The 13,411-nt window shown below is 38.0% G+C and overlaps 1 protein-coding gene across 3 annotated transcripts in view; it reads left to right on the top strand.

Annotated features, from left to right (window-relative positions):
- The first annotated feature begins 2,050 nt into the window (after positions 1 to 2,050).
- LOC133541069 (thyroid hormone receptor alpha) overlaps positions 2,051 to 13,411 on the top strand; it is a 303,323-nt gene continuing 291,962 nt past the window's right edge. For 2 of the 3 annotated variants that reach the window (XM_061884146.1, XM_061884147.1), the window contains exon 1: positions 2,053 to 2,280. The gene's annotated coding sequence lies outside the window, so the exon portion shown is untranslated. Of the gene's footprint in view, positions 2,281 to 13,411 lie in introns of all 3 variants that reach the window. The other variant, XM_061884148.1, reaches the window with a different exon arrangement.

The following is a 13,411-nucleotide window of genomic DNA, read 5'->3' as shown; positions in this document are numbered from 1 at the left end:
AGTCTGGGCTTCCCTGCTTAGGCTGCTGCCTCCGCGACCCGACCTCGGATAAGCGGAAGAAGATGGATGGATGGGAGTAAAAACAATTGTATTTTTGCTCAGAATATGAATGTATATATGATATCCTTAAATAGAATAAACTCTTTATTTTTTTCAACAAGTGCTAGTCAACAAGTACCTTGACACACAAATACATATCAACATGCCAGGGTGTACCCCATCTACTGCCTGAATAGAGCTGAGATAGGCTCCAGCACCCCCGCAACCCCGAAAGGGACAAGCGGTAAACAAAAAGGGATGGATGGATGTTCTCAATTTAGTATTTAAATCCAGGAAGTGGGTTATGAAAAGCAGTTGTGTATTTGTATATATATATATATATATATATATATATATATATATATATATATATATTTACATATATATACATATATATATATACGTGTGTGTATATATATATGTATATATTTACATATATACATATATATATATATATATATATATATATATATATACGTGTGTGTATATATATATATACACGTGTTTATATATACATGTGTATATATATACACATGTATATATATACCACGGTCAAACTCGTTTGCACTTGCACTTGCATGGCTTAATCTTTGAGACAAGCATATGCTACTGGCATATGCTTGTATATGTATATATATATATATATATATATATATATATATATATATATATATATATATATATATATATATATATATATATATATATATATATGTTAGGGGTGTGGGAAAAAATCAAATCGAATACAAATCGAATAGAATACATTGTACGATTCAGAATCGATTCTCATTTTTTTTAAATTGATATATATATATATATATATATATATATATATATATATATATATATATATTATCAATCCAACAAACCACTAGACAGTAATACCATAACAATGCAATCCAATTCCAAAACCAAACCTGACCCAGCAACACTCAGAACTGCAATAAACAGAGCAATTGAGGAGACACAAACACGACACAGAACAAACCAAAAGTAGTGAAACAAAAATGAATATTATCAACAACAGTATCAATATTAGTTATAATTTCTGCATAGCAGTGATTAAAAATACCTCATGGACATTATCATTAGACATTTATAAAAAATAAAAATAAAACAACATTTGTGTCACAGTGGCTTACACTTGCATCGCATCTCATAAGCTTGACAACACACTGTGTCCAATGTTTTCACAAAGATAAAATAAGTCATATTTTTGGTTCGTTTAATAGTTAAAACAAATTTACATTATTGCAATCAGTTGATAAAACATTGTCCTTTACAATTATAAAAGCTTTTTTTTTTTTTTTTAAATCTACTACTCTGCTAGCATGTCAGCAGACTGGGGTGGATCCGGCTGAAATCCTATGTATGGAATGAATACAGAATCCTTTTGAATCGGAAAAATATGGTTTTTGAATCGACAATCGAATCGAATCGAAAAAATCGATATATTATCGAATCGTGACCCCAACAATCGATATTGAATCGAATCGTGGGACACCCAAAGATTTGCAGCCCTACTATACATATATATATATATATATATATATATATATATATATATATATATATATATATATATATATATATATCTTGATTGGATTATCCGGAGAATAGTGCTCGATACCGTGGTAGAGCGCAATATGTAGGTGTGGGAAAAAATCACAAGACTACTTCATCTCTACAGATCTGTTTCATGAGGGGTTCTGATGATTGAGGGAACCCCTCATGAAACAGATCTGTAGAGATGAAGTAGTCTTGTGATTTTTTGCCACACCTACATATATATATATATATATATATATATATACATATAAATTATTATACATTTTTTTCAACAACTAAATCACTAAGGAGTAACTAATTATTTGAAAAAAAAATAGGAAACAAAACCAAGAACACGTGTACCTATAAAGACGTTTCTGAGGAAGGGAAAAAAAAAGCGGTGTCATGTTCCTTTAACTGCGCAGGAATCCCAGGATTATGCAACGCTCCCCTGGCGTCACTTCCCCGCTCCACCACCAGAGGGCAGTGTCGAGTCTGGCGATGAATCATCCATAATAACCCAGGCAGCCCCGCTGTTGTCCTGACCCGCATTCGGCCGCACTGTACCCGGCATGGGGGCAGGACGCAGCACGCACCGTGGAAGTGGCTCTGACAGCGACCGGCACACAGCCGTCTGTTAGCGGAAGGAAGAGGGGCACCAGTGGAGGGGAAGCTCGGACGCCTTCTGAGACGGTAAAGCACCGACATTCGCCTTTACTTCCACATATATTTGTTCTGTTTTTTTTTCTTCCACCGGCTTTACCTTGTTGGCTATTGACGGTTCGCCAGACGGCTTCATGGTTGGAGTCGAGCGGCATGCTATGGGTCTAGTCTCGGTGTGTTGTACAGTATATAGGGGCCGCGTGTCCTCACGTCAACCCGGCGTGCCTGCTCCCTGCACGGTAACATGACCTATACGTGCATGTATGGAAGCCTGCCGGCATGACCTCAATCTGGCGCCTGTGCAGACTTCAGGAGTGCTTAAAGGCGACTTATTATGCTTCATCACTGTTTTCTTGTGAATGACTGTATCTCACTAGTGCACTGTTTGTTGTCAATAGCATATACTTTTTGCACCAATTAAGTTCAATTCCTGCACACCTGCGTTAGACAGTCCATTCTTTATATTGATTGCACATGTAGTTCTGCCTTTTATGGATGACAACCTATCTATCATAACAGTAGTAGCTTATAGAAGTACAGTAGAGCAAGCTAAAAAATCATAATGTCAAGCATCAAGTTAGAAAGTGTATTAGTTGGCATTACAATGACAGCTTTGTTTTATAAATTGTTTGCTTCCTCTCCTGTACTTCCATCTGGAATCTGGACCAGGGGTGTTCAAACTTTTTGACTTGGGGACCGCACTTGCAGCTTGGCATTGTCTTGCTGAAATAAGCAGGGGCGTCCATGAAAAAGAAGGCGCTTAGATGGCAGCGTATGTTGTTCCAAAACCTTTATGTACCTTTCAGCATTAATGGTGCCTTCACAGATGTGTAAGTTACCCATGCCTTGGGCACAAATGCACCGCCATACCATCACAGATGCTGGCTTTTGAACTTTGCGTAGATAACAGTCTGGATGGTCCGCTTCCCCTTGGGGCGGTATAGCTCGGTTGGTAGAGTGGCCGTGCCAGCAACTTGGGGGTTGCAGGTTCGATTCCCACTTTCGCCATCCTAGTCACTGCCGTTGTGTCCTTGGGCAAGACACTTAACCCACCTGCTACCAGTGCCACCCACACTGGTTTAAATGTAACTTAGATATTGGGTTTCACTATGTAAAGCGCTTTGAGTCACTAGAGAAACGCGCTATATAAATATACTTCACTTCACTTCACTTGAATCTGAAATGCGCCTGTACGTTAGACATTACGGTAAATTAGCTAATAAATTCATATAAAATATGTAAAGCATTGAAATTGAAATATAAGAGGTGTATCTCAACCAACCCATATAGGACTATCATCCTGTACTGTTTGGGGTCAATAGGTCACATGACCTGGAAGCTATTGAGCTAAAAAGTAATAAAACAAGTAATAAATTCATATAAAATATGTAAAGCAATGAAATTGAAATATAAGAGGTGTATCTCAACCAACCCATATAGGACTACCATCCTGTACTATTTAGGGTCAATAAGTCACATGACCTGGAAGCTATTGAGCAAAAACAGTAATATGTACAGGAATAAATTCATATAAAATGTGTAAAGCAATGAAATTGAAATATAAGAGGTGTATCTCAACCAACCCATATAGGACTAACATCCTGCACTATTTGGAGTCAATAGATCACATGACCTGAAAGCTATTTAGCAAAAACGCTAATATTTACAGGAATACATTCATATAAAATGTGTAAAGCAATGAAATTGAAATATAAGAGGTGTGTCTCAACCAACTCATATAGGACTATTATCCTGTAATGTTTGGGGTCAATAGGTCACATGACCTGGAAGCTATTTAGCAAAAACGCAAATATTTACAGGAATAAATTCATATAAATATGTAAAGCATGGAAATTGAAATGTAAGAGGTGTATCTCCACTATCCCATATAGGACTATCATTCTGCACTGTTTGGGGTCAATAGGTCACATGACCTGGAAGCTATTGAGCTAAAAAGTAATAAAAATGTCTAACGTATAGGCGCATTTCAGATTCAAGTGCGGCTGGCTTGACCGCAGTACCACATTGGCCAAATGAAAAAATTGATGAAGGGCCGAAAGCCGGCTGCATGTAAAGTGTGTGTATAAGCGTATGTATGTATGTATGTATGTATGTATGTATGTATGTATATGCAGTATATATGTATGTGTGTGTATATACTATTTGTGTATTTAAATGTTTGTTATATATATGTGCGTGCGTGCGTATGTATGTATGTATGTATGTGTGTGTATGTATATATATATATGTATGCATGTATATGCAGTATATATGTGTGTATATATACTATGTGTGTGTATTTAAATGATTGTTATATATATGTTTATATATGTGTATATGAATATACTGTATGTATATTCATATATATATATATATATATATATATATATATATATATATATATACGTGCGTACGTATGTATGTATGTGTGTATATATATAAATACAAACCCCTGTTTCCATATGAGTTGGGAAATTGTGTTGGATGTAAATATAAACGGAATACAATGATTTGCAAATCCTTTTTAATCCATATTCAATTGAATGCACTACAAAGACAAGATATTTGATGTTCAAACTCAAACTTTTTTTTTTTTTGCAAATAATAATTAACTTAGAATTTCATGGCTGCAACACGTGCCAAAGTAGTTGGGAAAAGGCATGTTCACCACTGTGTTACATCACCTTTTCTTTTAACAACACTCAATAAACGTTTGGGAACTGAGGAAACTAATTGTTGAAGCTTTGAAAGTGGAATTATTTCCCATTCTTGTTTTATGTAGAGCTTCAGTCGTTCTACAGTCCGGGGTCTCCGCTGTCGTATTTTACGCTTCATAATGCGCCACACATTTTTGATGGGAGACAGGTCATCACTGCAGGTGGGCCAGGAAAGTACCCGCACTCTTTTTTTACGAAGCCACGCTGTTGTAACATGTGCTGAATGTGGCTTGGCATTGTCTTGATGAAATAAGCAGGGGCGTCCATGAAAAAGACGGCGCTTAGAAGGCAGCATATGTTGTTCCAAAACCTGTATGTACCTTTCAGCATTAATGGTGCCTTCACAGATGTGTAAGTTACCCATGCCTTGGGCACTAATGCACCCCCATACCATCACAGATGCTGGCTTTTGAACTTTGTGTCGATAACAGGATGGTTCGCTTCCCCTTTGGTCCGGATGACACGATGTCGAATATTTCCAAAAACTATTTGAAATGTGGACTCGTCAGACCACAGAACACTTTTCCATTTTGCATCAGTCCATCTTAGACGATCTTGGGCGTCGTTTCTTGATGTTGTTGATGAATGGCTGTTGCTTTGCATAGTAGAGCTTTAACTTGCACTTACAGATATAGCGACGAACTGTATTTAGTGACAGTGGTTTTCTGAAGTGTTCCTGAGCCCATGTGGTGATATCCTTTAGACATTGATGTTGGTTTTTGATACAGTGTCGTCTGAAGGATCAATGGTCACGGTCATTCAATGTTTGTTTCCGGCCATGCCGCTTACGTGGAGTGATTTCTCCAGATCTTCTGAACCTTTTGATGATATTATGGACCGCAGATGTTGAAATCCCTAAATTTCTTGCAATTGCACTTTGACAAACGTTGTTTTTAAACTGTTTGACTATTTGCTCATGCAGTTGTGGACAAAGGGGTGTACCTCGCCCCATCCTTTCTTGTGAAAGACTGAGCATTTTTTGGGAAGCTGTTTTTATACCCAATCATGGCACCCACCTGTTTCCAATTAGCCTGCACACCTGTGGGATGTTCCAAATAAGTGTTTGATGAGCATTCCTTAACTTTATCAGTATTTATTGCCACCTTTCTTAACTTCTTTGTCACGTGTTGCTGGCATGAAATTCTAAAGTTAATGATTATTTGCACAAAAAAAAACATTTTTATCAGTTTGAACATTAAATATGTTGTCTTTGTAGCATATTCAACTGAATATGGGTTGAAAATGATTTGCAAATCATTGTATTCCGTTTATATTTACATCTAACACAATTTCCCAACTAAAATGGAAACGGGGTGTATATATATATATATATATATAGGTATATATATATATATATATATATATATATATATTGTGCCCTAGCACAAAAATTCACATGGTCACACATAACACACCTGCTGACTGAACTTTATGGATATTATATAAATAAAACGACCAATAACAACCCATAATTCAAAATTACAGCCACTTAAATGCCCTGCAATGCATGATGGGACAATTTCGGAACATCTATTTTGCTGTATGATATTTTTGAAGTTAACAGAAGTTAACTTTCACGTTCCCTTATTATCCAATTATATTAATTATTAATTATATATCGGATATTATATATATTTTCAGCCCAATGCGGCCTTAAGTCCAAAAAAATTGCACTGTGTGAAGTGTTATTTGCAGTCCACAGCTCATTTTTTATTGTCAGCTGACATAGTGTGGGAATAAAAATCAGTGTTTTGCAGTTGCATGCCGAGGCTGACGTCTAATTTGCCCAATTGGCCGTGACGCATACTCGTGTAGCTTTTTGAAAATCCCGATGTAAAGGGTATCCAGTAGAGATGTCCCAAAATGGCTTTTTTGCCATATCCGATACTATCCAACTCTTAATTACCGATACCGATATTAACTGATACTGATATATACAGTCGTGGAATTAACTCATTATTATGTCTAATTTTGTTTTGATGCCCCGCTGGATGCATTAAACAATGTAACAAGGTTTTCCAAAATAAATTAACTAAAGTTATGGAAAAAATGCCGACACAAAGTCACAAAGTGCATTATTTTTTTTAACATCACTCAAAACAGCAGCTTGGAATTTGGGACATGCTCTCTCTGAGAGATCATGAGGAGGTTGAGGTGGGCGGGGTTTTGTTAGCGGGTGGTGTATATTGTAGCGTCCCGGAAGAGTTAGTGCTGCAAGGAGTTCTGGCTATTTTGTTCTGTTGTGTTACGGATGCTGATGTTCTCCAGAAATGTGTTTGTCATTCTTGTTTGTTGTGGGTTCGCAGTGTGGCGCATATTTGTAGCAGTGTTAAAGTTGTTTATACGGCCACCCTGGGTGTGACCTGTATGGCTGTGGACCAAATATGCATGGCATTCACTTGTGTGTGTGAAAAGCCGTAGATATTATGTGATAGGGCTGGCATGCAAAGGCAGTGCCTTTAAGATTTATCAGCGCTCTGTACTCCGTGTACACAGGGAGGTTTTTAAAAAGTCATACATTTTCCTTTTTGAAACCGATACAGATAATTTTGAAGCCGATACCGATAATTTCCGATATTACATTTTAAAGCATTTATCGGCCGATAATATTGGCAGTCCGATCTTATCGGAAATCTCTTCTGTTCAGTAATCACAAAAGTAATACTCGCTAAGTGGGCAACACTTGGACCCTCTGCTGCATTTTCTCATGCCCTGGTTAGGAAGCAGGGTGACGACGCCATCCACTCTACCGCACCCACTTTTAGACGCGGTCCCATCATAATGTGCTCGCGACAGGTCGAGCCGAAGCTTATAATATCGGGCAATTACATGCGGCCCGCATTGGAGCATTACACAGTAGATCCACCGTCATACTTGTAGGGAAAACACTTACAGTGCTTAAAAATGTATTAGCCTGCTTCTTTAAAAATTCACATTTGTAATGGTGAATACCAAAGTGTGTTCTTTGTAACACTTAATACACCAAAGTACCACTGCATGTTGGTGTACTTGTAAAGGCAGTGGTATTTGGCTCTCCTTGGGTCATTTTAGTCTTTTTAGTGCATATGTGTCAAACTCACATCTGGCCCGCGATTGCCTGGAAAGAATTAACTTTATTTCGTGTTTATTGAATAATGTATCTAAATTTTGACAGAAAAAAAAGCGTGAAGGCAGGCAAATGCAGCTCTTAACTTAATATTATTTGATGCAACAAGCCACAGTAGGAAAGGGATTTATACGGCCCCATTCCTGGGTAGATCTCGCATAAGAGGAAGAGGAGGGGCAAATTTTTTTGGAATGCAGTCTGCCGAAAATGAGGGAAAGCTGCATTCTACATAACAACTGACTCTGTGGTCAAAGTTGGAATGGCGGCTAAAGTGGATAGTGCACTCCCGCAATTCGTCACGTTTCATGTGTCAGGTGAAGCAAATAGGGCCCTCTCAATCCTACTGTATTTCTTGCCTTTGTGTCATTCAAACCCTTTTTCTTGTGGAAATTCTACACTAGCTGAAATTTAAGTTGTCACTTTGACTTTTGATTCCAAAGCATGTTTTTCATTAGTTTTTGTTGGTAAACAACGGTAATAATCACCCCCAAAAAATGGAAACTGCGATGTGGTCCATGATGAAAATGAATTTGACGCACTTAGCCTAGTGCGGGGGTCAGGAATCCACGGCTCTTTAGTGCCGCCCTAGTGTTTTTTTGAAAAAAGATTGAAAATGGAAAAAGATGTGGGGCAAATAATTTTTTTGTTTTAGTATGTTTTTTGTTTGAGGACAAACACGACACAAACCTTCCCAATTGTTAGAAAGCCCACTGTTTAATATGTCAGTGTGTATGCTTCACTGATGACAGTATTTAGTGAACATCGTTTTGTCCCACTAATTTCGGCGGTTCTTGAACTCACCATAGTGTGGACTGTGACGCAAACAGTTTGTTTACATGTAAAATCTTCCACTCCTTTGTCTCATTTTGTCCACCAAAAGTTATATGCTGTGCGTGGAGTGCTAAACAGGCATATTTGGTCGTTGCAAGACTGCAAGCTAATCAATGCAAACATGCTATGGAGGCTAGCTCTATGTACATATTGCATCATTATGCCTCGTGTTGGTATATTTGAGCTCATTTAATATCCTTTTCTTTTATCCTCTTTGTATATAATTTAGTGTTGCATATCTCATGGCATATTATCTGTATGCAATATGGGCTGCATTTTAGATAGCTGTTTCTGTGCCATGTTGTTCCAGACCACAGCAAACATTACCTAGCTTGCCAAAGATTGTCTTAAATCAATTAGAAGAACACAGCCTGTTGAATCCTTTAACTTGGACACACACATCTATACCTTTGGCCATTAAAAGCCAGTCATTTCCAGGAGTTATCTCACCTTCTGAGTAGCCTCTGTTTTACTAAGTGTTTCTAATGTTGTAAAAATGTGTAGCTATGGTGTCAGCCGAATTTGGCCCTTGGGGGGCCAGAGGAATAACCTAGCATTTATTAATGTTCTGTGCACCTAATTGGTTCTAGAACCTTTAGTATACAAATTGTATTAATGTGGCCGCCTGCATTATATAAACAATTTTTTTCAGACTATAAGCTGCTACATTTTCTACACTTTGGACCCTACGGCTTATAAAACGGCGCACCTAATTTATCGATTTTTCTTCACCAACTGTCATAATTTACTCCGTAAATAGTCGTCAACACCGACCGAAACACGGAAAAGGTGTGTTATTGTTTGTATGGTGCCATCTTCTGGATGAGTTTGCGCACTGTAGTTGCTTCAGGTTGAAAATGTACTTCTTGTTTTGTGCCTTGAACCGGAAGTATGTCCCATTTTGTCTACTATTCGTCTAAAGTGTTTCTGCCCGAAAGGTTTCTTCATCACCAAGCAACATTCGCAGGTTTTACACTATAACTAAAACTATTCATACTTACTAAAACGTCCTATGTGTGATGTCTGTAGGAGTGTCTTCATGCATATTTATACGTGCCCTTGCAATGTAATCGAGCTAGCCGCGTCAGTATTAGCTAATATGCTAACACATTTATAAGTGTATGTGTTCGTATTATTGACTTACTACGGCATTCTTTTTGAGTTGTTTCAGTTTTGTAAATTCACCAGTTTGGAGTTACTGTGTCAAAGTCAAGGCCTTGACTGAATGAATTATCTATGGCCCCCAGGATGATATAAGATTAGTAATAGAACTGGCCTGCAGGCCACAATCGCCTGCCGCGGTTTTGCACGCACCAATACTCCATCTGTGTTGGTGCTAGGAATTTTCAAAATGGGGTCCCACAGTAAATTTTTGGGGTCCCACTATTTTGTAAGCGTTTTGAAAACCAATAATAAATGTATGCATTATCCTGTTTTATCTCACATTCTATTTTGTGTTTTGGAAAAATGTTGTCATAAACATTACTTTATTCATTAAAAAAACAACAACAAAATAAGAAAACACATTTTTATGCATATGTGAAAGTATTCAGTTATAAACATTCATTCACTTTCTTCTTTCCTTCATGGATCTAAACTTTACCCCTTTTTTCCATTTATTTATTGTAATATTTTCAGAATGTGTTGGTTTTATTTATTGGCCAAAGTAAGACAAAGAAAACAATCTAAAGTTTTTTTTTTTTTTTTTTAGTTTTAATGCCATGATTTTAATAATCCGGCCCACAAATCCCAAAGTAAATTCACCAAAACATCACCGTGGGATTATTTAGTCTGTTTAGCTGATTGGAGAGCTAGCTCGCGCAGCTCGTTGGTCCATGACAATGACTTCTGTTTTGTTTGATCAGCCGTTTTACTGCCGTGTTACACCCACTGTTTGGAAACAATTAAGGCATGCAAAGCATGCAAATAAACAAATATTTCTGTGAAAATAACACATTTCACAACGTACAGTCACGATCAAAAGTTTCCATACACTTGGAAAGAACATAATGTCATGGCTGTCTTGAGTTTCCAATCATTTCTACAACTATTATTTTTTTGTGATAAAGTGATTGGAGCAAATACTTGTTGGTCACCCCAAAAAAATATTCATGATTTTTTTATTTTTTTTTAATGAATTTATTATGGCTCTACTGAAAATGTGACCAAACCTGCTGGGTCAACAGGATAGATACAGCAAAGTTAAATTAAATGTGTGTTACATCTGACATCACATGGACAAAGATAAGACATTCTGGAGGAAAATTCTGTGGTCAGATGAAACAAAAATTGAGCCGTTTGGCCACAATACCCAGCAATATGTTTGGAGGAGAAAAGGTGAGGCCTTTATTCCCAGGAACACCATGTCTACCGTCAAGCGTGGTGCTAGTATTATGCTCTGGGTTTTTTTTTTTTTTTTACCGCCATTGGAACTGGTGCTTTATAGAGAGTAAATGGGACAACGAAAAAGGAGGATTACCTCCAAATTCTTCAGGAAAACTTAAAATCATCAGCCCGAAGGTTGGGTCTTGGGCGCAGTTGGGTGTTCCAACAGGACAATGACCCCAAACATGTTATGGTTTAAACAGGGAGGTGACGGCAGACTGACACTAGGGGATGGTAAGGTTCAAATATTTATTATACATAGATTGCATAGTAATGGCACCATTCCCAAATTATGTGGGCTCTATTGATAACCTCACTAACAACTTTAACGACGCCCTGCGCGAAACCATTGATAACATAGCACCGCTAAAGTTAAAAAAGGCTCCAAAAAAGCACACCCCGTGGTTTACAGAAGAAACTAGAGCTCAGAAATTATTATGCAGAAAGCTGGAACGCAAATGGCGCACGACTAAACTTGAGGTGCACCATCAAGCATGGAGTGATGGTTTAATAACTTATAAACGCATGCTTACCTTAGCTAAAGCTAAATATTACTTAAATCTCATCCACCGTAATAAAAACGATCCTAAATTTTTGTTTAGTACGGTAGCATCGCTAACCCAACAAGGGACCCCTTCCAGTAGCTCCACCCACTCAGCTGATGACTTTATGCAATTCTTTAGTAAGAAAATTGAAGTCATTAGAAAGGAGATTAAAGACAATGCGTCCCAGCTGCAACGGGGTTCTATTAACACTGACACTATTGTATATACGGCGAATACTGCCCTCCAAAATAGTTTCTCTCGTTTTGATGAAATAACAGAGGAATTGTTACAACGTGTAAATGGAATAAAACAAACAACATGTTTACTAGACCCTCTTCCTGGGAAACTGATCAAGGAGCTCTTTGTATTATTAGGTCCATCAGTGCTAAATATTATAAACTTATCACTCTCCTCGGGCACTGTTCCCCTAGCATTCAAAAAAGCGGTTATTCATCGTCTTCTTAAAAGACCTAACCTCGATCCTGACCTCATGGTAAACTACCGACCGGTGTCTCACCTTCCCTTTATTTCAAAAATCCTCGAAAAAATTGTTGCGGAGCAGTTAAATGAACACTTAGCGTCTAACAATCTATGTGAAACCTTTCAATCCGGTTTCAGGGCAAATCACTCCACGGAGACAGCCCTCGCAAAAATGACTAATGATCTATTGCTAACGATGGATTCTGATGCGTCATCTATGTTGCTGCTCCTCGATCTTAGCGCTGCTTTCGATACCGTCGATCATAATATTTTATTAGAACCTATCAAAACACGAATTGGTATGTCAGACTTAGCCCTGTCTTGGTTTAACTCTTATCTTACTGACAGGATGCAGTGTGTCTCCCATAACAATGTGACCTCGGACTACGTTAAGGTAACGTGTGGAGTTCCCCAGGGTTCGGTCCTTGGCCCTGCACTCTTCAGCATCTACATGCTGCCGCTAGGTGACATCATACGCAACTACGGTGTTAGCTTTCACTGTTATGCTGATGACACCCAACTCTACATGCCCCTAAAGCTGACCAACACGCCGGATTGTAGTCAGCTGGAGGCGTGTCTTAATGAAATTAAACAATGGATGTCCGCTAACTTTTTGCAACTCAACGCCAAAAAAACGGAAATGCTGATTATCGGTCCTGCTAGACACCGAACTCTATTTAATAATACAACTCTAACATTTGACAACCAAACAATTAAACAAGGCGACTCGGTAAAGAATCTGGGTATTATCTTCGACCCAACTCTCTCCTTTGAGTCACGCATTAAAAGTGTTACTAAAACGGCCTTCTTTCATCTCCGTAATATCGCTAAAATTCGCTCCATTCTGTCCACTAAAGACGCTGAGATCATTATCCATGCATTTGTTACGTCTCGTCTCGACTACTGTAACGTATTATTTTCGGGTCTCCCCATGTCTAGCATTAAAAGATTACAGTTGGTACAAAATGCGACTGCTAGACTTTTGACAAGAACAAGAAAGTTTGATCACATTACGCCTGTACTGGCTCACCTGCACTGGCTTCCTGTGCACTTAAGATGTGACGTTAAGGTTTTACTACTTACGTATAAAATACTAC

Source organism: Nerophis ophidion, linkage group LG23 (assembly GCF_033978795.1).
Source record: "Nerophis ophidion isolate RoL-2023_Sa linkage group LG23, RoL_Noph_v1.0, whole genome shotgun sequence".
NCBI lineage: Eukaryota > Metazoa > Chordata > Actinopteri > Syngnathiformes > Syngnathidae > Nerophis > Nerophis ophidion.
The sequence above is the reverse complement of the archived record's forward strand: the minus strand, read 5'-3'. Positions and strand labels throughout refer to the sequence as shown.